The sequence below is a fragment of the Lissotriton vulgaris genome, chromosome 5, assembly GCF_964263255.1.
Source record: "Lissotriton vulgaris chromosome 5, aLisVul1.2, whole genome shotgun sequence".
NCBI lineage: Eukaryota > Metazoa > Chordata > Amphibia > Caudata > Salamandridae > Lissotriton > Lissotriton vulgaris.
In genome coordinates this window covers 852,943,157-852,969,625 of record NC_141693.1, presented here as the reverse complement: position 1 = coordinate 852,969,625, position 26,469 = coordinate 852,943,157, and the positions used below count along the sequence as shown (strand labels likewise).

The 26,469-nt window shown below is 43.8% G+C and overlaps 1 protein-coding gene across 3 annotated transcripts in view; it reads left to right on the top strand.

The window, feature by feature from the left end:
* LOC147711698 (mannose-binding protein-like) overlaps positions 1–26,469 on the top strand; it is a 271,707-nt gene that overhangs the window by 578 nt on the left and 244,660 nt on the right. The gene's annotated exons all lie outside the window — the stretch shown is intronic.

Sequence of the window (26,469 nt, the reverse complement as noted above, 5' to 3'; positions counted from 1 at the left end):
GCTGTACACCGCTTTGTGCCACTATTTATCAAGGGAACCTTATTTGGGCGTAACATGGACAGATGAGCGCAAAGACCCATCGCTTTTGAAGCTCATCCCGATCTACTAAAATAGCCAATCCGGCCTTAGAGTTAAAAACAGATAATGCTCCCTTGAAGAAGGCGCTAAAATGGAGACATTATTCTAATTTCGTCAAGCATTTTACACATTGCATGTGTGCTACACAGTACAGCACAATTACAATGTCTGGAAGCATTTGTCTAGGAGTAGTATTTTTTACTGGCAGGGTGAGGTTCTAGTACAAAGCATATGCCAGACAGCCCACCTCTGCAACATGGTGCAAAGGTCGTGCGTGGTGCTAGCGATCCTGTTTGAGTTCCAGACAGTACAGGAGTAGTGGTCAGTTTTCCTGAATAAATATGGTTCTGCAATGGTTTATCTCTGTTGCGCAAATCAGTGAAAACACTTGCTATGCTGCTTTGTGGCAAAAAAGAAATCGGTGCCTTACTGACCCATTCTTTGCCGGGCTAGCCTTAACCCTCTCTCCCTCAAATGGTCGATGGTAATTACATTAAAAAATATTCTTTCTATGTAATTAATTTCGCCATACTTTACATCAATTCTTCTACCTTAACCCTCTCTTTTAACCTCTCTCTATCTACTTCTCTCTATATATATTTGTATTTTCTCTCAGCTCTTTCTTCCTCACCTTTGTCTATCTCATCTCTCTTTTAATATACCCATTATACCTCGCTCCATTTCATCTCTCTCTACCTCTCTATCATGGCCTTGCTACTCTCTCTATCTCTGTCTGTGACTACATATCTATCTATCACTCTTGATCCCCTCTCTCAACTCACTCTCTACCTCATCCCTCTTTATTCTTTAGTGCTCTCTTTCCATCTGAAGTCTCTGTATCTCTACTCCTTAATCTTCACTTCTTACATAACTTCAGTCCAGATGTACTATTTACTGGCTGCACAATGCTGGCAATCTCCAACCAGTATTTCTGCGTCCAGTAAGGAATTTTAAGAACTGACTGATGTACTAATAGGTCGGTTCTTAAATGTCGTAATCATAGCAGGTTGGAATCTCACCTACCTCATAAATACTAATGAAGTAGGTCACACTTTGTAACTCACTATGATTGGAGGCCATCACAGGGATAGTGGTCTACTGAGGTCAGCAGCCCACTTTGCCTGTGATTGATTTTTAAATATTGGAAGTGGCAGGGTGCACAACGAAGAGGTAGATTAGTTAGTCAATGGGAGGCTTCTGAATTCTGGGTGCACTCATAGGGTGGTGTTATCCGTCTGAAACACCTTAAGATATCACTGTGGTTGTGTATGCGGGGCCCCGCAAATACATCCCCTGGTGAGGCACACCAATATGGATCACACAAAAGTGCTTCTGTTTTCGGTTATAAATCTTTGTTTATTTCATTTCCATTGTTATATACGTATGGTCCCTTTAAGGATGATTGACTTCGATATTAAACAGCATATCAGAAGACGACAAATGTTGTAACCCGTTAACATTTAAACATTGACCTCCAATGCATTTCGGGCTTAGGTGCCCTTGGTCACGGAGAGCTGAGGAGGAAGCAGAGAAAAGCGACAGTGAGGGAATGTATCGCTATTGGAGAGGTCGGGGGGGTCTATTAAAGTGCTATGGTGTGTGGGCTAATGAAATAAGTGCGCGGAGCTACGGTGCAGGGTGGGGTGTGTGATGGGAATGTTACCGCCGGTGGAACAAACAAAATATAAGTATCTAAACCTTAGTTTCTCAAAGTCTTACTTCAAAGTTACGCGTGGCGTCCTGAGACGTTCTCAGTCAGTCATCCATCCGTGTAGTGTGGGGTGAATACTGCGTGCATAGACATATAAACAGATAAACAAAGGTAAACAAAGGTAAAAAGGTGTGAGTGAAACTGAAATAAGGAGGAAGCCTCACCTTCCTCCTTATTTCACCCCACACTACACGGTGTCCCTGTAGTTTTCACCACTTCAATATGGCCCCCGTTACATTCGGGCGCTAGTCCGTCATCTCTGTCCATGTAATTATTAAGCAGGTTGTCTCACACGCGTTTGAGACAGCGAATGGATGACTGACTGAGAACGTCTCAGGACGCCACGCGTAACTTTGAAGTAAGACTTTGAGAAACTAAGGTTTAGATACTTATATTTTGTTTGTTCCACCGGCGGTAACATTCCCATCACACACCCCACCCTGCACCGTAGCTCCGCGCACTTATTTCATTAGCCCACACACCATAGCACTTTAATAGACCCCCCCGACCTCTCCAATAGCGATACATTCCCTCACTGTCGCTTTTCTCTGCTTCCTCCTCAGCTCTCCGTGACCAAGGGCACCTAAGCCCGAAATGCATTGGAGGTCAATGTTTAAATGTTAACGGGTTACAACATTTGTCGTCTTCTGATATGCTGTTTAATATCGAAGTCAATCATCCTTAAAGGGACCATACGTATATAACAATGGAAATGAAATAAACAAAGATTTATAACCGAAAACAGAAGCACTTTTGTGTGATCCATATTGGTGTGCCTCACCAGGGGATGTATTTGCGGGGCCCCGCATACACAACCACAGTGATTTTTAAATATGCAAACCTTTAAAAAATGCAGCCTATTCCCTTTAAGGAAATGGGACTGGATTGAAAAAGAAAAGTTTACTCTTTTGTTTTTTTAAGAGTTGACTGTGGTTCCATGGAGCTCTGCCTACTGTTTAACAACACTGTTGTACAAGATGACATAGTTAGTGTTAAAAAAATCTAGCTGTCCTTATTCTTGTCTTGTCGCCCTTGACTTAGTTTTGGGTTCTTCTGCTCTGGGTGACAATCTTGTCGACCTTGATCATAGAATTAACCCACCCGGCAACTTCAACATACAGTTCAAATATACTACACCTCGAGACCTGTTTGCACCAATGGCCCTGCTTCACCTCTCAGTATCAAAGATTGACTTGGAGAAGAACTCCAGGGTAACCTAAAGGAGACCCATTTATTGTCATCCAGTGCAAGTGCACTTCCCCAGGAGAGGTCGGTGCAGAGTCAGACCTGCTTCTTAATTTACACTCCATAAATATGCCTAATGCACCTACCCACATTCAGTTAACGCTAGCTTGATGGGGAAGGAAGGCACGTAAAATATGAAGTCACACCAGAATGTTGTTTGCGAGGAAGGTTTCTCTTTGATTTCTGGTTGGAGTCAAATAAAACCTCATAGAGCAAGAATGTACTACTATATTAGAAATTATGATGTTTCTTTATTTCATGATACCTGGGCACTGGACAAATTTCCATGAATGGATTTGTTTCATACATTGTGGAAGCTTTACCACCAAGAAATTCAGGGTGGGCGGTGAGGGGTCTACTGATATTGGTAAAGACAGACATGTTGTGTACCTATAAATTGCTGAATGTAGACCCACCTGATTTAATGCAGGTTTTGCTTGATTTACAAACGGGACTGAAATCGGTGTTATTAAATATATATGCTGGGTCTATGCTTTCAACTAATGAATCACTGATTATATCTCTTTTAGACAATTTTATTGTATAGTTCCAGCAGAATGCTAAAGTTATTGTAGCTGGTAATTGTAACTGTTCATTTGAACCCTCTCATTCTTTCAGTATGATAACAGAAAAGAAGGATGAGCAATGGGGTATTCCTTGCCTTGAGGGTAACTTTTATCACAGCCTCTCCAATTTTGCTCTATAAATTGCATCAGTGGCAGTGCGGCAAAGTCAGAGATCATGTAATAGGAGAACCCGCTCTGACCAAATGAGAGTAGCTACATTCAAGAGGGGAACCTCTACTAGCCTGATTGACTACATTCTTCTGGGGGTCAGTCTCTGGCCACTACTTTATGGCATGGTGGTTATACCGCAGACAGAGAGCGACCATAATCCCCTGATTGTTACACTTGTAGGGATTGATCTTTCGAGATCGCTATCCACCCTGCTTACTGTGGTTCCTGTACCTGTTATGGCCAACAAATATAGAAGAGTTTCTTGGCCTAGGGTTTTGGCTAATGAGGACATTCATGCTGAGATATATCAGTGGTGCATACATTTTTATCTAAATATGAGAATTCCTCGGAGGAGGCCATACTAATCCTAGACATTCACAGTAGTCTTTTAATTGTTTTTTAGTGGTAACATATAACCCCCTCCCTAAGACCCAAGATGGTATTTGCCAGAATAGAAGCAGGCCAGGGAAGCGCTGAGAAGAGTTGTTAGGGACCATAATCGACTCGAGATTAGCACAGGCCGACGGGATTACAAGTGTGCAATTGATCTTGCAAAAAGGAAGTGGGTGGATGCTAATTGGCAGGACATGCTCCAGGCCCTTAAATTGAATGATGGCTGGACATGTTGGCATTTTATTGCAAATGGGAGAACTCAAAGCTTTAAACACAATAGGAATAATATCCCACCAGAAAGATGGGAGCAATATTTCGCAAAACTATACTCTCAGGCTCAATCTATAAAACAGCCCCATAATGTGGTTGAGGAGTGTCTTGAGGGCAATGTCATCAGCTGGGAAATGGTAAGACCTGTGAGATATCTTTCAGTATAGAAGATACCCTCTCTGCTATTAATAGTCTTAAGGTGCTAAAGGCCGCCAGTCCTGAACGCATTCCTGGTAACCTATATAAATAAGAACCTGGGCTGTGGGCTACATATGTGAATATCCTTTATAACGTAATAGCAAGGGATGTATGATGTTATGACGCGTACTTTGACAACGCGTACCGTTACAATGATACTTTTACAACGCAAGTCGTTACAACGACTTGCGTTGGGGGGGGCGCTGGATAGTAAATAGTTTTATTTACTATTCCAACTCCAGTCCCGGTGGACTCTAGGGAAGGAGTTGGATAGTCAATTAAACTATTTACTATCCTGAGCGCCCCCCGCGCAAGTCATTGTAACGACTTGCGTTGTAAAAGTAGCGTGGTAACAGTACCGCGTTGTTAAAGTTTCGTCGTAAAGGATGTTTCCCAATAGCAAGTGGTGGGGAGATCCAGGACACCTGGAGGGGGCAGAAATAATCCTATTATTCAAAAAGGGAGATGCCCACTGTCCATCTAACTATCGGCCAATTAGCCAAGTAGATAACCTTCAAAAAATATTTGGAAGATAGATTTTAAATAGATTACAAGAGTGGATGGATGATCTGAGTATTTTAACTCCCTTTCAGGCAGAATTTCGTGATAAAGTTAGCACTTTAGATCAGGTTTTCAAATTTGCCCTCCTTTACTGGAGATATATCCTGCTGGGTAACCAGAAACTCTATGTGGCATTTGTGGGCTTGCGTGCTGCATTCAATTTGAGACACAGGGAGAGTCTTTGGAGAAGACTAGTAGACATGGAAGTTCCAGGGGGGTTAATTGGATTACTAGCCAGGTTTCATGAAAAAAATTACGCACAAGTCAGGTTTGGTGACGGAAATGGGTTGAAAACACGCATCCCAGTCGCAAAAGTGGTTTGACAGGGGTGTGTTCTGGCTCCCACCTTGTTCACCTTTTATATAAAAGATGTGGCTAAGGAACTGACAAAGTGTGTTACTGATTCTCCTACACTCAATAGGGTTAAAACACAATACTCCTGTTTGCCGATGATTCATTAATAATCTCCAAGTCCCCAATAGGGATTCAAATTCTGCTAAATAAATTTTTTGAGTTCTGCAATCAGAGGGGTTTCAAATTGAATGCTGCAAAAAACAAATGTATGGTCCTTGGTAATAGTGTCAAGAAGAGCTGTTCAGTAATGGGTGGGAACAACCGTTTGATAAGGATTTTTAGTTTTGATTATTTGGGGGTGATATTGTCGGAAAAAGTTAGGTGGTTCACCAAGTAAATAAAGGACCTCCTATGATATGTCATAGGTCTAAGGCCATTTTACGTTTCCAGAAGAATGCACACTCGCGTTTCTTTTCCCCTGCTTTGGAAGCCTATTGAGAATGGCTCAAAGCGCTGCATTGTATGCCGCGAAGTCTGGAGCTACAGTGACATGAAGAGGCTTGCAGCAATTAATTTGTTTGATCATTGCTCTCGGTTCCCGTAAGTTCCTCTTTGATCCCACTTTATATTCACACAGGGATGAAAAGAGCATCTTATGTGGTGCATTTAAAGCCGCTACTATTCTGTATCTGTATCAGGATTAACCCAGAATTTGCGGATTGCAGAGATTGCTTGAGTGATGTAAAGAATATGGATCATGCTTTGGAGATACCCTGGTTAAGCTATGTAAGAACTGATGTAGAAATTGGATCCGACAGAGTGTGGGATTCGCCCGAATAACTGTGTAAGACTGGCAAGCAGATCTTGAAATCATCTGATTGGTCACTAGTGTGGCAAGAAAAAACATTAGGGGCACTACGGGCCATCCTACCTAGCCGTTACTGGAATTTAAACCTACTCCTGTTTTTGAAAGTTACATGGACAATGTAACATGACCATTGGCCAAGAGCTTGTGGATCAGATTTATAACAGGCAGTTTTCCCCTTTGATCATTAATCAAAAACCGGAATAATATTTTCTCGCCTGACTCATGTTCAGATTGTGGCATGAATTCTGAGACTCTTAACCATATTATGTTTGTATGTCCTGAATACAGTGGTGTGTGTGGAAAACGGTTGCGCCCGATCTGCTTGCCTTGGAGATATCACACCTTAGAGAGGCAAAACTAATGTTGACGACTGACACATCTGGCCTGGTTGTCTTTTCCGTGAGCCGTTTTTTGTTAAATATCTGGTTAAAGCGAGAGAAGCTTCTGAAATTATTGTAAATTGATAATTTTAGTGCATGGGTTGTCCTGTGGAAACCATTTTAATCATATATATCCTAGGTAAATTGTGCTTCATATAGTTATAACCAGTTGGCCAGTCCAAATTTAAAGCACTTTTTTCAATATTGTATTTTGTAAATTATCATGAATGTTCTATATATTTTCGAAAACTAGGATTAGTTTTAATTAATACAATTTAGAGATGTAGCGCTAAGACAATTAATTTGCGGTACTATCTTGATATTCTGACAGAAACAGCTGTAATGGAACAGCACTGCACTTGGTCTGCTTTATGATTAGATTTTAATGTTCATATGGATGCCACTCACATTAAAATATAATAGGCAACCACAATGGTTTTTTAAAACCACTCCCTCTTTCTATTCATGGGCCTCCACTTAGTTTAGAAGTGCATCCCTGTCGTCAGGTGTATGCCCGCCCTCCATCAAACCAATTTTTTGGAGGACGAGGACTGGCCAATGATGAAGCATGACACCAGGTTTACGGAAAAAATCAGCATTTCTACCACCCACTGAACTATCCCATGTCACATACAAGTGTGTGAACAGACAGTCCTAAAAGAAATGGACGTAATCAACCACCAGAAAACTAAGGGCTTCCAGAACCTTACTAAAGGCGTAAGGAATGCATTACAGAACCTCAAAACTTACTCTGAACTTGTCATTAAACCGATGGATACAGGGGACGTAATTGTCTTGATGCACCAAACAATGTATTGTGATGAGTTCAAGTGACTCCTACCTGATACCATCAGCTATGACATACACCAAAGTGACCCTCTGGACCATCTCTCATTGAGAATTAGAAACATGATAGGCGAAGCCCTCAACAACATGTGGATAACTAAAAATGAAGCAGAATTCCTCTACAATGAGAACCAAGGACAACAAGGTTTTACACCTTACCCAAGATATATAAACAAAGGATGCCACCACCAGGAAGACCTATAGTCTCAGGCATCAGCTCTATTTTAGAGCCCCTGTCGCAATTTAGCAAATTGTCTATGAGTCCAATTGTTCGAAAATCTCCCTCGTACCTAATGGATACCAAGGATGTCCTGTGCCTAGTACGAGACATGGAGACCAACATAGAGGAGGACCTGTTTATCATAATGGATATAGAGGCGCTGTACACTGGCATCCCTCAGAGACGCACACTGGATGTAGTAGAGAGGATTCTACTGGAGATGGATTGGGAGTTCATCACCCCACAACACTTCATTTTGGAGTGTGCAGAATTGGCCTTGACCGAAACTATTTTGAATTTGAGGACACAATCTACTATTAGATCAAAGGCATATCGATGGGCAGCACATTTGCCCCCAGCATGGCATGCCTCTATGTGCAACAGTTCTAAGAGGACCATATCTAAAGCGAGAACAACCCATATGCACAAAATCTGAAAGTATGGAAGGGTTATATCGACAATCGTGCTCATTGTTTGGCATGGGAGTGAAGAGACATCAACAGCCTTTGTCCAATGGATCAACACGAAAAATCAACATCTGAGATTTTACCGATACCATCAATAAGAACCATGCTCCATTCTTGGACCTAGAGATTACCGTGACCACCGGAGGCGTAAGTACCAGAGTACATCACAAAAATGCAGATAAAAACAGCCTGTTACCCTATGAGAGCTACCACCCAAGATAATTACGGTAGAATTTCCCAGTTGGACGATTCCTTCGAGTTTGTAGGAATTGTTCCTAAATAGAGACATACAATGAACAAGCTGAGCACCTTGAACAAAAGCTGCTGGATCGCCATTACCTGATAAAAATGGTTTGAAATGCTAAGAAGAAGGCCAGAAATAACAATTGTCTCATTGTGTTGGAGAACAATCCCAAGGAAAAGACTGACAGAGTGGCGTGTGTTACAACATACACGCCAGCATCAAACAGTATACAGAACATCATTAGAAAAAACTGGCACATTCTCAATGGTGCCAAAAAACAATGGGAACCGCCTCTCTTTGCATTTAAAAGAAACAGGAGCCTTCGAGATGAGCTGGTACATGTTAAAACTCCCACTCTGGAAATAGAGACACAACCAACACTGTGGAACACACAAAAACTAACAGAACATTTCCCATGTGGCGGCTGCGTTGCTTGCCCCCTGACCACCACCACAAAAGAAGTGAACACACGAACCACAAACCTCTGGAAACTCAGCAATTTCAGCAACTGCAATACAGAAAATGTAGCTCACCTGTCCGTGCAGTTTAATGTATATAGGAATTACCACCCGCAAAATAAAGATACGCATCAATGAACATCAAAGCACAATTTGATGCAAGAAGACTTACAAGACATTTCCTCAAGCAGAATCACAAGGACACTGATTTGAAATGGGTAGTCCTAGAGGTAATGAAAAAAGGAAGAACAGATCTGACTAAACCCCTCCATACTAGAGAACAACAGTGGGTTTGCTGCTTACGATCCTGGGAAAATGGTCTCAATGACGAAATCCCATGGTTACATCTGAACCAATGACGCACCTTTGCTTACATACCATGAAAGTAATTGAACTGTGCATTTAGCACCAAGCTACATATACTTTTACCACTCCTTCATTGCTCCCTGCTCTCATGGAACCTAACCTGCAATGAGCTATGCGTGCATAGGGTATCACTCCACCACTTTAACAATGTGCAGTCTGCTAGTAAAAATATAATCAAACCCTGTGCACCCTTTCAGCACAAAGGGACAGTGACTTACTCAAGCTCCCTATCACACGATAGAAACCTTCTGGACTACTTCTTAGCCCGCGCATTAACAGCAAGCATACGAGGGCTTAGGCACACCCATCTGTCTACATGAGGCAGCTTGATTCCATGCGACGCGACCTAACTCTGTACTAAAGAATAATGCGCATGCGCATGTACCTTAGCACACGAGCACCAAGGCACGCCCTTGTATTTACATTGTGCAGCATGCAGCCCTTGTGTATGATCGCACTCCCGCATGCTGCACCAGAGAGTCTTATCTTTAAGCGCCCACCAAAGCCAGGCAGTTACAGTGGCGCGCTCTATTGGGACACCGGTTCCCCTCACAATCATTTAAGGGGGGACCCGGGGAGAGCCGTGCGCGAGCCGGTCTCTCCCCGGGTAGGTTCGCGCAGGTCAATGGCCACAGCAGGTGGGGTGTTGATTAGTGAGGGCCAGGTGGGGGAATTAGGGCCAGCGCAGGGCAAGGGAGCATTGCGCACTAGGGAGGCGGGCGGCGAGGTTCGTTTTTGTGCGGGCCCCTGTTTGTTTTCCTACCTGATGACGGATGCTGAGGAAGTGCGGAGGGCGGTCTGGGTCCTTTGCTAGGCGGGGCACGAAGATTTGTTGTGGCCTGGAGTCCCGGTGGGGCTTGCTTGCCCCGTTCGTAAGGCAGCTGGGGGAGTCGCGAGGGCAGTGTCTGCCTGCCTTTTCACTCCGGCTAAGATCGAGGACGACGGCGAGGCGGCAATGCCAGAGGCAGAGCCTCCGGAGAGGCGGTTCACGCGGATCAGCTGCCAGCCCCCTCCGGAGTGTCGGGCCCCCTGCAGCAGCTATGTCCTGCCCCTCGTGGGGCTGCTGGCTTGCGTGGGGTGTCCGGTGGGAGGCGGGGGCACTCCGGGGGAGGCCCCTGAAACAGGGGAGTGGTGTTTTTCTCTATCAAGGCCCTTAAGCCTGCCTTGAATGTTAGAGGTAGGCGGGGGCAGAGTTTGCTGCACAGAGGCTCGTCCTGTGAGCCCAGGTTGACAGTGCAGAGCTCCCCCCACATGCTCTTCACGTGAGTGGGGTTGCGCAGGGGCCTCCAAGGGGGGATGTTGGTTCCCCTTTGCTTCCCGTTGTTTTTCCCAGCCTTCTGGGGGTGTGCATCTCGTTGGGGACTCCTCGGCTGCCCACATTAACCCCCCCCTGTGTCCTTCCCCAAGCCTAGGGGGGCGCCCCTTGATTTCTCTGACCGGTGGCATGGGACTTGGGCGGCTGACGTTGGGTGTGGTTGGGCGTTGGTGGGGATTTGGAGGTGGCTCCTCTGGGTGCGGATGGGGGTTAGGCACTTCGGTGACGGCGCGGTATGGTCTGAGCGGCCGTAGGCGTATGGCTCCTACTACCGCATTTCTTCCTGTTTCAATACTGAGTGGTTTGCGGGCTGCCCCAACGGCGGTTTCTGGGGAGGGGAAAGCGGAAGGGGTTTTTGGAGCGGATTCCTCTTTTCAGCGGCAGGGCGCAGTGCGCAGTGATGGTATCCAATGGGAGTCTTATGATGGAGGTGTGGGAGATGGGGAGATTCCTGGTGGAAGTGGAAATTATGTTGAGGATGATGTCTTGCATTTGGATATTGATGATGATGATTGGGAGGAGGGAGAGGTACGTGATGGGGAGGTTGGTAATGTTGCACCGGTTTGGACACACCTTTTTTCCCTTGTAACACACGTATGCTTCCTCTCACATTTTGTTTGCCTTTGATACTTGCACAGGTGCCCTCATTGCCTACGTTACATTTATGCTGGTGCCTGGTTGTCTAGCTTATATTGCAGTATTAAACCTCTACTTGTTCTTGGTTTTCCTTTGTAACCTGCACATTTGTCACTTTTTCCTCTGGGCGCTTTTGCTACCCATGTCTTTTGTTTTCTCACAATTGTCGCTTTTACCTCATGTTACTTAATGTCGGCATTTGTAATCTGTTCACATGTAATGTTCTCCTCATGTATCAGTCTGTCCTTTTTGGGGAGAGCTCTGGCGCCTTCGAGTGGGGTTTGCGCATTCTGAAAACACATGAATGGCTGACTAACTATATACATATATACCTTTTTTTGCATGAGTTGCAGGGGGGATGCACAGATGGAACTTGTGAGGGTGCAGGCTGTAGGGTCGCACAATGAGGAGGCTGGTGCTTATAGTTATCTCTGTATACCTGGGATGGGATACGCATGGGTATACTCTACGTGTTACTTAGGAATTGTAGAGTACAGAGGGCTAATGCATATACTAGTGATTAGAGTTATCTCTATATACATAGGGAGTGGATACGAATGGATATACTCTAAGCGTCACATCGGCATGGTTCTGGGTACAATGGCCCCTCCTCATGCCCCTGTTTCTCCGGTGTGTAGTGGGGCTGGCCAGGTTTTCGCTACGTCTCTCCAATTAATTGGCAGGGCTTATGTGTGAACCCCTCTCCCAGCAGGTTCAGCCTGGGGCCCTTGGTTCACTTGTTTCCTCGGTCGGTTTGTTTGTGGGGCATGGGGGTGTGTTGCCGAGCTATGCTCCTTTTCCTTTGGGAAGCAAGGTGGTTGGGCCTGACTCTATGCATGCTGCGGTGTCCTTGTCCGGGAGCCTGCTCCAGGTGGCGATTCATGCGTGGTTGTTTCCACTGCTGCGGCCAGTGTTTGTGGGTATATCAGTACGGTGCAGTCTGGCTTGAGCGGCTACAACGGCAAGGTTACAGCTACAGTGCGTCGGTCCTCGGCTGATAGGACACAGTTACGGGATGCGCAGGAGGCGTTTCAGTCTGAGGTGGAGGGCACTGGAAGGGGATCTGGAGCGGATTTCTCTTCTGGAATGTGAGGCGCAGTGCGCAGCGACGTTATCCAATGGCATTCTAACGTTGGTGGACTTGGTGATGGCAAGTTGCCTTGGGGCTGTGGGGTTTATGTTGGACATGATGATGACCTTATTTTGGATGTCTCTAATGACAACAGGGAGGTGGGTGAATTACGAATTGAGGATGTTGCACATGTTCAATTCACAAATGAGGGGGGTGGGTTGGGGCAATCTATTTCTCTCAGTATTTTGCAGGAGTGCTGTGTGACCATGCAAAAGTTCAAGTCTCATCCTCAATCAAGTCACGTCAAGGGGACCCTGAGTTGTTTCAACAGAGAATGTCGCAGTGTCGAAAGGTAAGGAAGGCTGGTGGTCTGTTTGGCAACAAGGGGAGAGTCTCCCAGTTTCGTTCTAGATCTATTGGTATTGGGGATGAGGTTGTTGGGGAGCAAGTTGCTCTTCAAACGCTGCTTGTGGGGCAAGCTGATGTGAATAATAAGTTTGGAGGGGACGATGCCGCCATTTCACGTGAGCGGACAGGGGACTATGTTGCGGGCTGCCCTAACGTCTTTTTTTGGGGAGGGGAGAGCGGAAGAGGTTTCTGGAGCGGATTCCTCTTTTCAGGAACAGGGTGCAGTGCACAGTGATGGTATCCAATGGGAGTATTACAATGGAGGTCAATCCCATGTCGTTAGTTTTTTGCAGGAGTCTGGTGCGGACCACGCAAAAGTGAGAGTTCCGTCTTCAACAAAGCCATGCCAAGGGGATTTCTGCGGTGTCTCGACAAAGTTGGTGCAGTTGCCTAAAGGTCAAGAAGGGTGGTGGTCTGTGTGGCAACAAGGGGAGAGTCTCCCCGTCAAACGTACTCGTTCTCTTGGTGTTGGGGATGGGGATGTTGGTGAGAAAGTTGCTCTTACCAAGCTGTCTGAGCGGCATGCTGCTGTGAAGTAAGTCACAAGGGGTGATACCGCCGTTCGAGCGGGGCGGACAGGGGATGATGCTCACACAATGCCTTCAAGTGAAGGGGACCAGTCTGTTCGCAAAAAGTTGCCTTACTCTGGAATTGCTATGCCGTTAGGTTCACACTTATTGGAGAAACCTACGTCTGGGATTTGGAGTAACGAGTTTGTTGATGTTTTTAAGTTGCCATCTCTGGCAAATTGGCGGGGGTCTCTTTTTATGGGCTGCTGCGGTGGGGAAGAGATCCGGTAGGAGGGGGTGTTGGTCAAGGTTTTGAATGGTCTGGGTAGGCTGCAGTCTGTTTCCAGGTGTTTGCGCCAGCCGGTCACTTTGGATTGCTCCAACAAATGTTGTCTCAATTAAAGGGTTTGCTGTTATGATGAGTTTGAGTATTTCAAATTTAGGTTGTGTTTTGTGTGGTTGTTTTTTCGGGGGGCCTTTCGGGCCTTTGAGATTTTGGGCTTGCGCACTAGGGTGGGCATGACCTGTGAGGAAGTGGTTCTTGAACCAGATAGGTTGCGCATCTGTTTGCGTGCTTCCAAAACGTACCAGCTGGGTAGAGGTAAGTGGGTTTTCTTGTTAGGAGTGGTGTTGTGGCTTTTTGCCCAGTGTGTGAGTGGGAGTGTTTTTGAAGTCTTGTGCTTTTTCGTCTGGTGCGATCTTATGTGACGCTGATGGCAGTCCCGTTACAGTTGTTCAGTTATTGGCTGTGTTACGGAAGGTATTGTTAGCTCTGGGATTGGAGCTTTCACAATTTGGTACCCATTCCTTTTGGATTGGGGTGACGACTGAGGCTGCCCGGCAGGGGTGGGACTGGTCTCAGATCCGGAGAATTGGGAGGTGGAGGTCTGGGTGTTGCGAGCAATATGTGAGAAAGTAGCACATCTTTGCTTCGTTAACATTTCTTTTTCTACTAGGTCCCTGGCTCAGGCTGGCTGGCTTAAACCAGAGGGTTTGGATTATTGGACACTCCTTCGTGTCGTGGGCCACAGTGGCTGCAGAAGGACAGCTTTGTGGGCGATCTTTAGGTCTTAACAGTTTAACACATGAGTTTGTTGGCATGGTATTGGAGGAATGGGTTGGAGGGGTTTGTTTCCTTTGCTGGCTACTCTTGGTTTTAAGGGTAGGGGCCCGCCTGACCTGCTAGTCATTCTTTTGGGCGAGAACGACCTGGTCTCTTTATCTGGCTTACCTTTGATTAAAACATGGCACATGGATCTGGAGGTAATCAGAGAGGCATGGGCGAGCAACATGGTGATCTGGACAGAATTCGTGCCTCGACTTCACTGGACTGGTGCAAGGAACGATTCTGCGATGGACAAAGCACGGAAGAAGCTGAACCGTTCTATGAGACTGTTTTGCAATGATTTCTGTATTTATGCTTTGGCTCACCCTTATTTTGCAGGTTTCGGAATGGCAACTATTTCGTGAGGATGGTGCCCACCTTTCTCGCATGGGTCCCTCATTTTGTCTTTTAGAGTTACGCGATTTAATTGCAAAAGTTCTTGATTTTCAATTGTGGTGCTCTCAGAGTTCAGTTTCACTGTTTGAGTGGGGCAGGAAAACTCTAAAGGTTTTCCTGGGTGGCGGATTTTAGTGGGGGGTGGGCAGCCTGGAGCGGGTTGGTCCATCCTCAATAGGCAGTTGTGGGAAAGGAAGGGGTATACATAAGAGTTAGGGGCTTCTGGTTTGGTTAGGGTTAACTTGGTGGGGGGTTTATCAGTGGGTAGGAATGATCTGTTAGGCTGAGAGCAATTTGAATTAGTAATTAAATAAATAAATAAAGAAGTGGTTTGATGTGTTGTTTATAACCTGTCTTAATAAAGTGGCCTTTCTTGCTGACTAAGAAGTTGTGGACAGTGACTTTATTGCGCAAGGGGGGACCCGGGGAGAGCCGTGCGCGAGCCGGTCTCTCCCCGGGTAGGTTCATGCAGGTCAATGGCCACGGCAGGTGGGGTGTTGATTAGTGAGGGCCAGGTGGGGGAATTAGTGCCGGCACAGGGCAAGGGAGCATTGCGCACTAGGGAGACGGGCGGCGAGGTTCGTTTTTGTCCCACCCACCCTTCCCCTTTTTTCTTTAGGCCTTTTTTGTTTTTCCAGTACTTACGTGCTGGTTTAGTTGGGTTTTTTATTTTGCCACTTTAAGACAAGTTGTTTTTTCTTTTTGGGCAGATTTAAGTGTGGGGTGGGCAGCCCGGAGCGGGTTGGTCCATCCTCAATAGGCAGTTGTAGGAAAGGAAGGGGTATACATAAGAGTTAGGGGCTTCTGCTTTGGTTAGGGTTAACTTGGTGGGGGGTTTATCAGTGGGCAGGAATGATCTGTTAGGCTGAGAGCAGTTTGAATTAGTAATTAAATAAATAAATAAAGAAGTGGTTTGATGTGTTGTTTATAACCTGTCTTAATAAAGTGGCCTTTCTTGCTGACTAAGAAGTTGTGGACAGTGACTTTATTGCGCGAGTGGCGCCACGTAGTAGGTCAGGAAGCGATTTTGCAAAACTAACCATGGCACGCTTGGGACAACGGAAACCACGAACTGTTACCCAATTATCCAATTACTCATTATTACTATCGCCTGCCTACAACAAGATCTATAAATATTTCGTCATGCTGTTTTCACATTTGCCTGCGAGGGGAAGGAGAGGCAACATCTAGGGACTATTATAGAAGATGCACCCTGAGACAGTAAGAGAGTGACTGGGTGGTAGAAACACCATGTATGCGTGTATACATTTGGTTGTGTGCTGTTTCATGGATCTTAAAACTTTGAGGTCTGTGTTAAAGTCATTTTACTTGCTTATCCTACCTTTTGTTTCCTCCTTCCTTACATCTTAGGAACAGGGATATTTCCCTCACTTCCTGTGGGGTGTAGTTTCACCTGCCCCGTGGTAAGAGTTCTGGACGAATTTAGAGTGTGCACAAAGAAATTTTACATGTGTCACACCCTTAGCCACAGACCGAATGTTGTGTAAGTGGTTTTTACGAAACATTTGTCTGAATGACTTAGGTTTTTGTTTTTCCAATATTTCTTTTTCAGGCTTAAAGGAGCCAGAACACGGATATATTGTGTGTACAGTGACATTCGTCACCCCACAAAGTGGTATTTACTCTTTAAAGTAGGGTAAGAATGGAGCCCTTACAAATTAGGGCCTGATGAATGCCATGGACTCAACTGGGCCATAAGGAAGAAACATGTCGACCATCACATATATGATGTGTAAGGACATTTATCCCCTAAAACAACGTCCACTTGTTTTTAATGCCATATGGCTGCTACTCACATTAACATTTAATAGGCAACCATAATGTTTTTTTTAAACCACTCACTCTTTCCATTCACAGGTCCCCATTTAGTTACAAGTGCATCCCTGTCGTCAAGTGTATTCCCGCCCTCCATCAAACCATGTTTTTAGAGGGCGAGGACTGGCCAATGATGAAGAATGACACCAAGTGTTGTGTGACACCAGTCCGTAACTTTTAGTGAGATGTCCCCACTTTTCTAACACTGTAAAAGCCTTGGTCAATGAACTATGAGCTGCCCATATGTGGTAAACATTTGATATTGGAGGCTGCTGTAGGAGAGTAGGATCTGCTTACTATGGTTACCCACACTTTTTGCTGGTGTGTCACTGTTTTTTTACTTTAGTCTGGCTGGGGCCCTGCTAACCAGGACCCCAGCCTAGCCGCTTCCTCTCTAAAATGATTGCATGTACTTTAGGTACATTCCAGTTTGGTTACTGGGGTACCCTTGTGAGTCCCTAGTATATGATACCTTAAGTACCAAGGGCATATGTACCCCAGAGACCGACCAGGAGCTGCAGCATGTATTAAGCCACCCCTGGGAATCCTTCCAAAATGACACCACAGGACTGCTACTGCAGCCTGAGTAAGGTGGTGCATGCACCCCTTACTAAGATATAGGTTACGTATATCTACCCTTAATCAGTGTCACATATAAACCAGTCACTCCTATGGCAGGCCTTATCAATCCTGAAAGCAGGGTGTCACTTTGACACCCTGCTGCACCCCTGATTAGTGCTTGTGTGCACATGTGGCACACATACATGCCCTAAGGGCATTTATGTCTGTCACATGGCACAGGTGTAAATGCACATATTTGCATTTACATAGGAATTCATTATTTACCACCAACTAATAGTTGGTGGTAAATAATGAATCCTTAAAGCCCAGAAGCACTGTTTACAGTGCTTCCTACATCTCATTTACCGATTCGGTAAATACCGAATCAGTAAATACCGATTTGCTATTTACCGAATCGGTAAAAAAGCCTCCAACATTGGAAAAGGCTATTACCGGTCAGGAGCGGCCAATTCGACCGTTACCGACCGGTAAAAGCCTACCTACATCTAGCTCCTTCTCTCATGAGTGACTTGATTAGTTGAAGCAACAATTGTCTTTGCTTCTTTATGATATGCTGCTTGCTATTTTTCATTAAACATTAGTTGAACTTTAACTTCCATATGTATTGAGTTTTAAGTTTAATATCTGTCTCACCAATCCTCCTCTGACCTATATCTCATTTCTCTTTCTACCATACATCTCTCTCATTATCTTAACTATCTATACATCACTACTATTTCTCTCTCTCTCTCTCTCTTTCACTCTCTCTCACTACCTAACCTCTCTATTAACTAAATTACAACACCTGAAGGCATGCCTCCGAGACTTTTGGGAATCACATAGAATATATATGCCTAATAAAGATGTAAAGATACGTGCCACATTGTGCTCTAATATATATGAGGAATACAGTGGAGAGACACAATGTGAGACATTGGGCCGATTCCGATTCGGGAAAAAGCACTCCGAATAGCTGTACGGAGTCTTTTTACCATACTAATCGTACCCTGCAACGTCCCCGTATGTACGACGTAGTACGATTCTCACCCAATGCTGCTCCCTGTATGAATCGTACCAGAAACCGTACGACTCGAATTCCTGTACGACTCGCCGCCGGAACACGCAGCAAGTGACGTTTGTACGGTTCGAAGCAGGTTTTCCCGACCCAGCAAGTACGATTCGTCCCGCCGACCCTCCGTACGACTCTTTTCCTACAGGAGCTGAAAACCGTCGGAAAAGCAGAGTACGCCTCAAAACAGGTACGGAACGGACCCCCTGGGTACGGTGTGTACACCCCATGATCGCAGGGTGTACGGTGCGTACACCATGATCACAAGGTGCACGGTGCGTACACCCTGCGATCATGGGGTACGGTGCGTACACCCCATGATCGCAGGGGTACGCATCGTACCCCTGAGATCATGGGGTGTAGGCACCATACTGTGCGTATGTAAATGTGTGACCCTCCATACGAATCGCACTTACCTGACGTATACCGTACGAATCGCGTCTCCATTCCACAGTCCGGATCGTACTCGTCGGGTCGTTCTGGATGTGTACGAATCGTACGGTCCACTGTGAGGGTACGAGTCATACCGAATCTCCGGTTCAATTCGTATGGGTCACAACGATTCGGACTGAAACTGTCCGTACGAATCGAACTACTCGATTCGAACGGACGTGTACGATTCGTACGGAGAGGGCTCCGGATACGATTCGGACGGACGCTTTTTTTCCCGAATCGGAATTGACCCCTCGGTGTGGATAACGCTGTAAAGTGGCCACTATACATGTAATATGCGAGGTGTCATAAATGTAATGGCTGAGATATCTTTTTGACAATTAAACAATTTTTTTTTTTAACTCTCAATTTAGGTCACCAGTAGTTCACTAGCTCACCTCTTTCTCTAGCTCTGCCAATGTGCCCTTTCCTTTGCCTCTCTAATTATCTTACTACTTTCTGGCTACCATTGTTTCAGTTACCTCTAACCCACTTTCTCAACTCCTCTGCCTCTCTCTATCTTTCTCTCGCTCTCTCTCTCTCACACACAAACAAACAAATATCACTCTTTGAACCTCGTTCACCATTTCGGTTCACCCCTCCACCTCAAATATCGCGCTCGATTTCTTTCTTTATAGATCTTTGTACCTCAACATCTCTTTCTCTTTTCCTATCTCACAACTATCTACCATTGTATAATCCTCATCTTTTTACTCTTTACGTCACAGATGTCTCTTAGAGTCCTGTTTTCATCTACAGCTCATTTCTCTTTCAACCATCCACCCCTCTTTCTACCGTTCTATCTTCCCCACCACTCTCTGTATACTCTCTAAATAGCATGCTTTTCTACACCTCTTCCAATTTTGTTCTCTTGAACTTTCATCACTCTGTATTTCATAAAGTCTCTCATTCTATTTTTACCTCTAACTGCCTTTGTCTCTCTCTAATTCATTCAGTTTTCTGCATTAACTCTCACGCTACCTCATTACATGACGTATTAAATCCCTTTGCCTCTATCCACATTCCCTTCTCCTTATATTTATTTTCCTCTCCCTTTTTACCACACTCTACACCATAGCTATTTCTACACCTCTCTCTCTACCTACATCTTGTTCTTTCAACCTCTCTTTATCCTTATTTCTGGCTACACTTCCTGGTTGAAGTGCTGCCAATGAGATCTCATTGTGAGATCTGTCAGATCCAGAGAGGATAAGCCTCCCAAGATATCTATAATTCTCTTTTTTTTCTTTAATAACTGCAAAGCTATTACATGGATTCACACCAAATTACAAAAAGAGATCTTTCTGGACCAAGATCTAGCTTTTTGCCAAATTTGGTGTAATTGCTTTAAGCAGTTCGTGTTGTACGCATGTTTATAATCCCTATGGAAAATTGTTCTAAGCCGGCATGCCCCCATGAAATGAGTGAGATGAAGGAGACGAGGAGAGGGCATATGTGGAGGTGAAGGGTCAGTGCTGGGAGCTGGGACTCTCATGGTGGAGACTTTGATCTTCCACGACAAGTCCCATCCTCATCCTAGGAATGCCACCCTTATTTGGAGCTGGGCACCGCAATAAAGGCACTGGCTGAGCGGTGGGGTCATGGGACCTTAACACTGCTTGCCATATTTAATCACACCATACACATGAATTAAAGTAAACTCCAGTGCTGTTGTTTCCGTAAGTATTCCAATTGGAGATAAAACTATGAGACTCTGTGAGCAGTGCTTACTATTGCATTGGAATGACCAGGGCAGAGGGTCTCTTGAGGATCACGAGATGGTTTATTTGATAGTAGTCTATGGATATGTATGTAAGGCGGCACTGTTCTTTTTTTTCCTCATTTATGCGATGGTTAAGGTTAAGGTAGACACAATCCCTAATCGTGATTTATTTCAAGGGAATGGAGACCGCCCTGTATTTGTACCCAGGTTTGGATCATGTCTTAAAACCCTCAATTCTTTTGATTAATCAGTCACAGAAGCACCATGCTGATTTTCCGAATTTGAAAGTTCGCATTGGGTATAGTCATTGGACATTCCTCCCTACCCTACCTCATATTTTTGTCCCAAAGTTCCCAGTACGTTGTTCTATTTCCCTTTCCTCATAAACTATCCAGTATCCTGACCTTTCTTCCGGAGCAAATCCATTCCAATGCTACAGGGTGAGTGGTAAGAATCCAGTTTACACATATCTCGCACCTGGCTAATAAAATTAGAGTAAATATTAAAGATTTTTGTTTTTTACTTAATACAGTGGTAGACTTGTTACTATTCAAAATGCCAAAAATAATAATAAGTGGGCTTACCTCAATATCCGTTTCTAAAACTTTTACAATACTCTTACCCACTTCTTCCCAATAAGTTTCAAGTTGAGGACACTGGTAAAACATATGGATGTCGTTTGCCTTTGGTTCCCCACAATTTGGGCATTTTCTTACCACTCAGTTATTCATTTTGGATAATTTTTCCGGTGTCCAATATGACCTATGCAAAGTAAAAAAATGATTTCTCCTAAGAGGTGCAGAAACTATAGTTTGCCATAAAAAAAAGTGCAGGACACTTGCCAAAGATGTTGCAAGTCGTGTGCTGGAAAGACCTTCTTCCATACTTTGTCTGGGGTTGTGAATTTGTCATCTCCTATTTGTATCAGGTGCCAATACCACTTAGATATTTCCTTTCTCAATGAGTCACGTTGTATTTTATTATCTAGTTTTTCTGTGATTTCTAAGATTTTTTTCTTGATCCTTTGACCAGCTCAGCAACTGTTAGTTTTTAAACCTGGATATTTTCCTAGGTGTTCCTTCAAGCAGTGAGTTCCAACTTTTTAGCGTGCCAGAATCCGACAGTTGTCCCCTTCTTGTTATTCCTGCTTCCCTCAGCGAAATTGCTAAATAGTCTTTTAGGCACTCAGGGGTTCCTGGATACCTCCATATAGGTGCTAACCAGCAATAGTACGGAATCCTCCATATTTTTCTTAAATCATACAATGTTTTATATGCTGAGTTAAGTACTTTAAATTTAATTTGTTTAAAGTATTTAGGGTATCCGAACTTATATAGACAGAAGTCTTCCTCTGTTACAGCTTTCCAATAAGAAAAGTAATCGACATGAGGTCTAAAGAGAATTCTTATGTGGTTAAATTGAAATGCCCTATAATAAGAAAGCAAGTCTGGGCTTGCTATGCCCCCTCAATATTTCCTCTGGCAAAGTTTTCTCCATGCTATTCTCACCCCTATGGAGGCCCAGATAAAGCAATTGATTTCACTTTGGATCTTTTTTAGCCATGGGGTCTTGAATTCCAACGGTATAGCATTAAACAGAAACAGAAACTTTGTTAGGATGGACACTTTTATTACATTGGATTGCCCCAAAAAGGAAAGGGATAAACAGCTGCATGATTTTAGTAACTTCCTCATTTCCTTAATTTTTAAGTTCAGATTTACTTGAGCAATTTCCTCGATATTTCCCAGGACCACTATTCCCAAGTACTTAATTCTGTTTTTTTGTTTCTGCTATTGCTGTTTCTAAGTTCCAATACATTATTTCTGTTTTCCGAATATTTACTTGATAACCTGAAATTTCTCCAAAATCTGCTAACAACTTTGTAATAGTGGAGAGGGACTTACTTAGATCACTAGTGTAAACCATTAAATCGTCGGCATTATGAGCCACTTTATTAACCCAGCCTTTAAATTGAAAAGGGATGATTTCCTGAGATCTCCTTATCATATTTGCTAAAGGTTCAATGTATAAATTAAAAAAGATGGGGAGACAGGGGGCAGCCCTGTCTCGTCCATCTTTTTTAAGTTCAAGAAAAAATTTATTTGATATTAAAAAGGAAACAACAAGGTGTCAACACAGGATACAGTAAAAGTATAAAGCATTAAAAAACTGTGATAAATAAAGCAAGCATAATATTGCAAATAATAGCAAAATCTGGACATGAAGATTAAAAGAAAGAAAAAAGAGAAGGAATAATAAACATTAATCAAAAAGCATGAAAGTACTTGAAAGAAATTTAAAAGCAATACAATGGAGAAAAGAAAAATGGAATGCATTGAGCAATTAAGGAGGTTTAAGGACTTCTTGTTGTGAAGGCAGTAGATCAGACTTGCGAGCAGCACAAGTATCCAAATAAAGCGTGATAGGAAACCATAAATCCATACGTTTTGTAGCCATGTTAGCCGGGAAAACAAAGGCAGTATGGAGTCTGTGATTGTGGCAGACGTTAAACCACCACGCCTTAAAAGAAATTTTAGAAAAGTCTTTCCAGTTTACCGTTATATGCTGGAATGCAGCGGCCAACAGCAAGTCAATAATTTGAGGTTTCAGTTCAACATTATCCCAACAGGGGGAAAGGCTTCCTAAGAAAATGTTAACATTAGAAAAAGGAATACATGTATGATAAATTACATTAATTTGAGCCCAGACCTGTAACCAAAAGTCATGAACAGAGGTACATGAGAATAACATGTGAAACAATGTTGCCTGCGGAGATGAGCAAGACCAGCATGTATGAGAGGTATTCGGAAAGCGTTTATGAAGGTCAAAGGGTGTATAGAGAAGTCTGTTATAAATGAAAAACAAGGACTGCGTCAAAGTGGCTGCCCTCGATGATTTGCGGATTTTGTTCCATATCTTATCCCATACTGAGACTGGCCAGGAGGTGGAGAGATCATGTTCCCAGCATTCCTCTACTTTGGATTTAGGCCTAATAGAATCAGTGGTATGAAGATATTTATAAATGGAAGAGGCCTTAGGGGTAGTACGTAAAAAAGAATGAAACAAAGTGGTGGGATTAGGAGTAATTGGAGAGGAGGGTAGCCGAGACAGTCGAGTGTAGACTGCCATAGCAGCCTCTCTAAGCAGGTGGTAGTAACGGGAGAAGGAGGCAGGTAAACCATAAAGGGAACGGAGAGTAGCAAAAGGTAAGAAAGAGGATTGAGAAAAGAGTTGAGAGATCCATAGCAACCCCTTGTGATGCCACGTCTTCCAAAAGAAGGGTTTATTGCGAATAAGGAGGGTGGTATTATGCCAAATAGTAGAGGAGAGAAAGTCAGCAAGTGCTGAGGGGGGAGGGTGAGAGGAAGAAAAGAGCAGTTTAGCAGTGAATTTGTGAATGGGGGTAGATATGGAGGAGGGTTTGCGTGAGAAAGAGAGATATTCAGAAAAAGAGAAGGGGGAGAGAAGAAGGCGTTCAAATTTAGTCCAAAGAGGACAGGGATCACTGGGATCTTGCAACCAGAAGGAAGCTTGTCGTAACAGAAACGCCCTAAGGTAAGCAGGAAAATCTGGGAAATTAAGTCCGCCCTCCGCCTTAGGACGAATCAGTCGAGCAAGGGACATTCTGGATTTTTTCTTATTCCAAAGAAAGGATGTCAAAATAGAGTTGATCTTTTAAATAAATTTAGAGGGAATGGACCCTGGAATATTAGAAATGGTATAGAGGACTATGGTAGATAACATCATTTTAATAGTATCAAGACGTCCCCACCAGGATAAATAAAGGGGGTGCCACTTGGAGGTTAAATCCACTAATTTTTGAGTGCATTTAGCTAAACAGAGGGAGACAGTGTCTGGAATAGAAGAGGTAATATATAGGCCAAGGTATTTAATATGGGAGGATTTCCATGTAAAGTGTGAGGCGGCAAAGTCAGGTTTAAATGTGAATTTTGTCAGGGGTAGGATCTCACATTTATCATTGTTAAGTTTATAACCCGATATTTGAGAATAATCATGCACTTCAGCAAGGAAAGCGGGAATCGAATCAGTGGGATTAGAATATAAAAAGAAGGATGTCGTCTGCATAGGCAGCTAACTTAACCTGGGAACCTGAAATTTGAAAGCCCTGTATATTAGGATTCTGACGGAGTTTGGAGAGGAAGGGTTCTAAGGCTAAATTAAATAGAAAAGGAGATAAGGGGCATCCTTGACGGACACCTCTTTTCAGGTCAAAAAAGGAGGAGACTTGACCATTGGCACAGACTGCTGCACGCGGGTTAGAATAAAGTAAGGAAATCAAGGAGATACATTTAGGACCAAAGCCAAACCATTAAAGCATATGGAATAGATAAGTCCATTCAACCCTATCAAGCGCCTTCTCAGCGTCTAGGGCGATAGCTGCGAGAGAATGAGGTGAGTGACGGGACTGAGTTAAAACATTAAATAATAGTCTGGTGTTGTCAGTGATGAAACGACCCTTGACGAAGCATGACTGTTCCTCACCCAAAAGATCCAGGAGAAGAAGGTCAAGACGTGCCGGAAGAGACTTTGTAAATATTTTGTAATCGATGTTAACCAAAGAAATTGGTCTATACTTTTTACAGTATTGAATATCTTTCCCCTCCTTGGGTATCAGACAGATGTGTGCGTCAGAGAAGGAACCTGAGGAGGCACCCAAAGTAAGGAAAGCATCAATAAGGGAGTGCAATTTTGGAATGAGGAGTTTCGAAAAATGCAGGAAAAATTCAACAGTAAAGCCATCCGGTCCAGGGGCCTTATCCTTTTGGAGACTCTGAAGTGCTGTGAGTAATTCCTGTTGGGAAATGCTAAGCTCCAGGTGAGAGAGATCAATTGGAAAATGAGATGGCTTCTGTATGGTGGAGAAAAAACAATCCAAAGACTGAGAGGAGGGCTGGGTTTCGGAGGTATATAAGGTGTTGTAAAAGGCAGAAAATTCAGCAAGAATATCTGCATCTTTATGTTTGAGAACAGAGTGTGTGTCATAAATTGATTCAATATTTAATTTGTTATGCTTTACTTTCAAGTAATTAGCTAAAATTTTCCCAGCCTTATTTTTGCCTCCATAAAACTTTGCACTCGATTTCAGTAAATATAAAGACGCGTCTTCCGTAGACTTCTTGTTGAATTTCATTTTAGCATTAAACAGGGCTGTTAAACTGTCTTGCGAACGGGAAGTGAAATAAGAATGCTCCAGTTTCTTAATATCAAGGAGAAGATCCGTTGTGAATTTACGGGCAGTTCTCCGCTTCTTTGCCACAAAGCCAATTATAAAATCTCCTGCCGCAGCCTTAAAGGCATCCCAAATGGTGTGCTTGGGAATGGATGGAGTATCATTAAGCAAGAAAAATTCATCTGAGAATGCAGTGAAAGAAGCGGTGAACTTGGGGTCCAGAAGAAGAGCGTTATTGAAGCTCCAACGTTTGGGTCCAACTGATTTAGGAATAATGTCAAGCTGAGCTAAGGTGAGGGCATGATCCGAAAGTAGAATCGGACCAATCTCTGCATGAGTAAGGGTTTGGGCAATGTTGTGGGTAACAAAAATGTAATCAATTCGGGATTGGGAATGGTGACAGGGAGAGTAAAAGGTGAATTCCCGCGTCTCTGGATTGCACAACCGCCAGGCATCAGTGAGCTTATGTTGAGAAATAGCCTGGGAGAAAAGTTTATGGGATTTGTTAGGAATAAAGTGGGCCTTAGAGTGTCTGTCCAAAAAGGGCTCAAGAGGTTGATTACAATCTCCCGCTAGGATAAAATTATCGTCAATAAATCTGGAGATATGATGAGAGAAAGTATGCCAGAAGGTAGGATCACCAGCAGTAGGGGCATAGATATTCAAAAGTGAAATTGGAACATTTTTAATAGACAGTATAACGTATGCCCAGCGACCAATATCGTCTGATTCCTGAGCGAGCAATGAATGTGATAAATTCTTGTGACATAAAATAGCTACTCCATTACGTTTACCATCCCCCTGAGAATAATAAACATCACCCACCCAACCTCTTTTCAGTTTAACAGATTCTTCAGCAGACAAATGGGTTTCTTGCAAA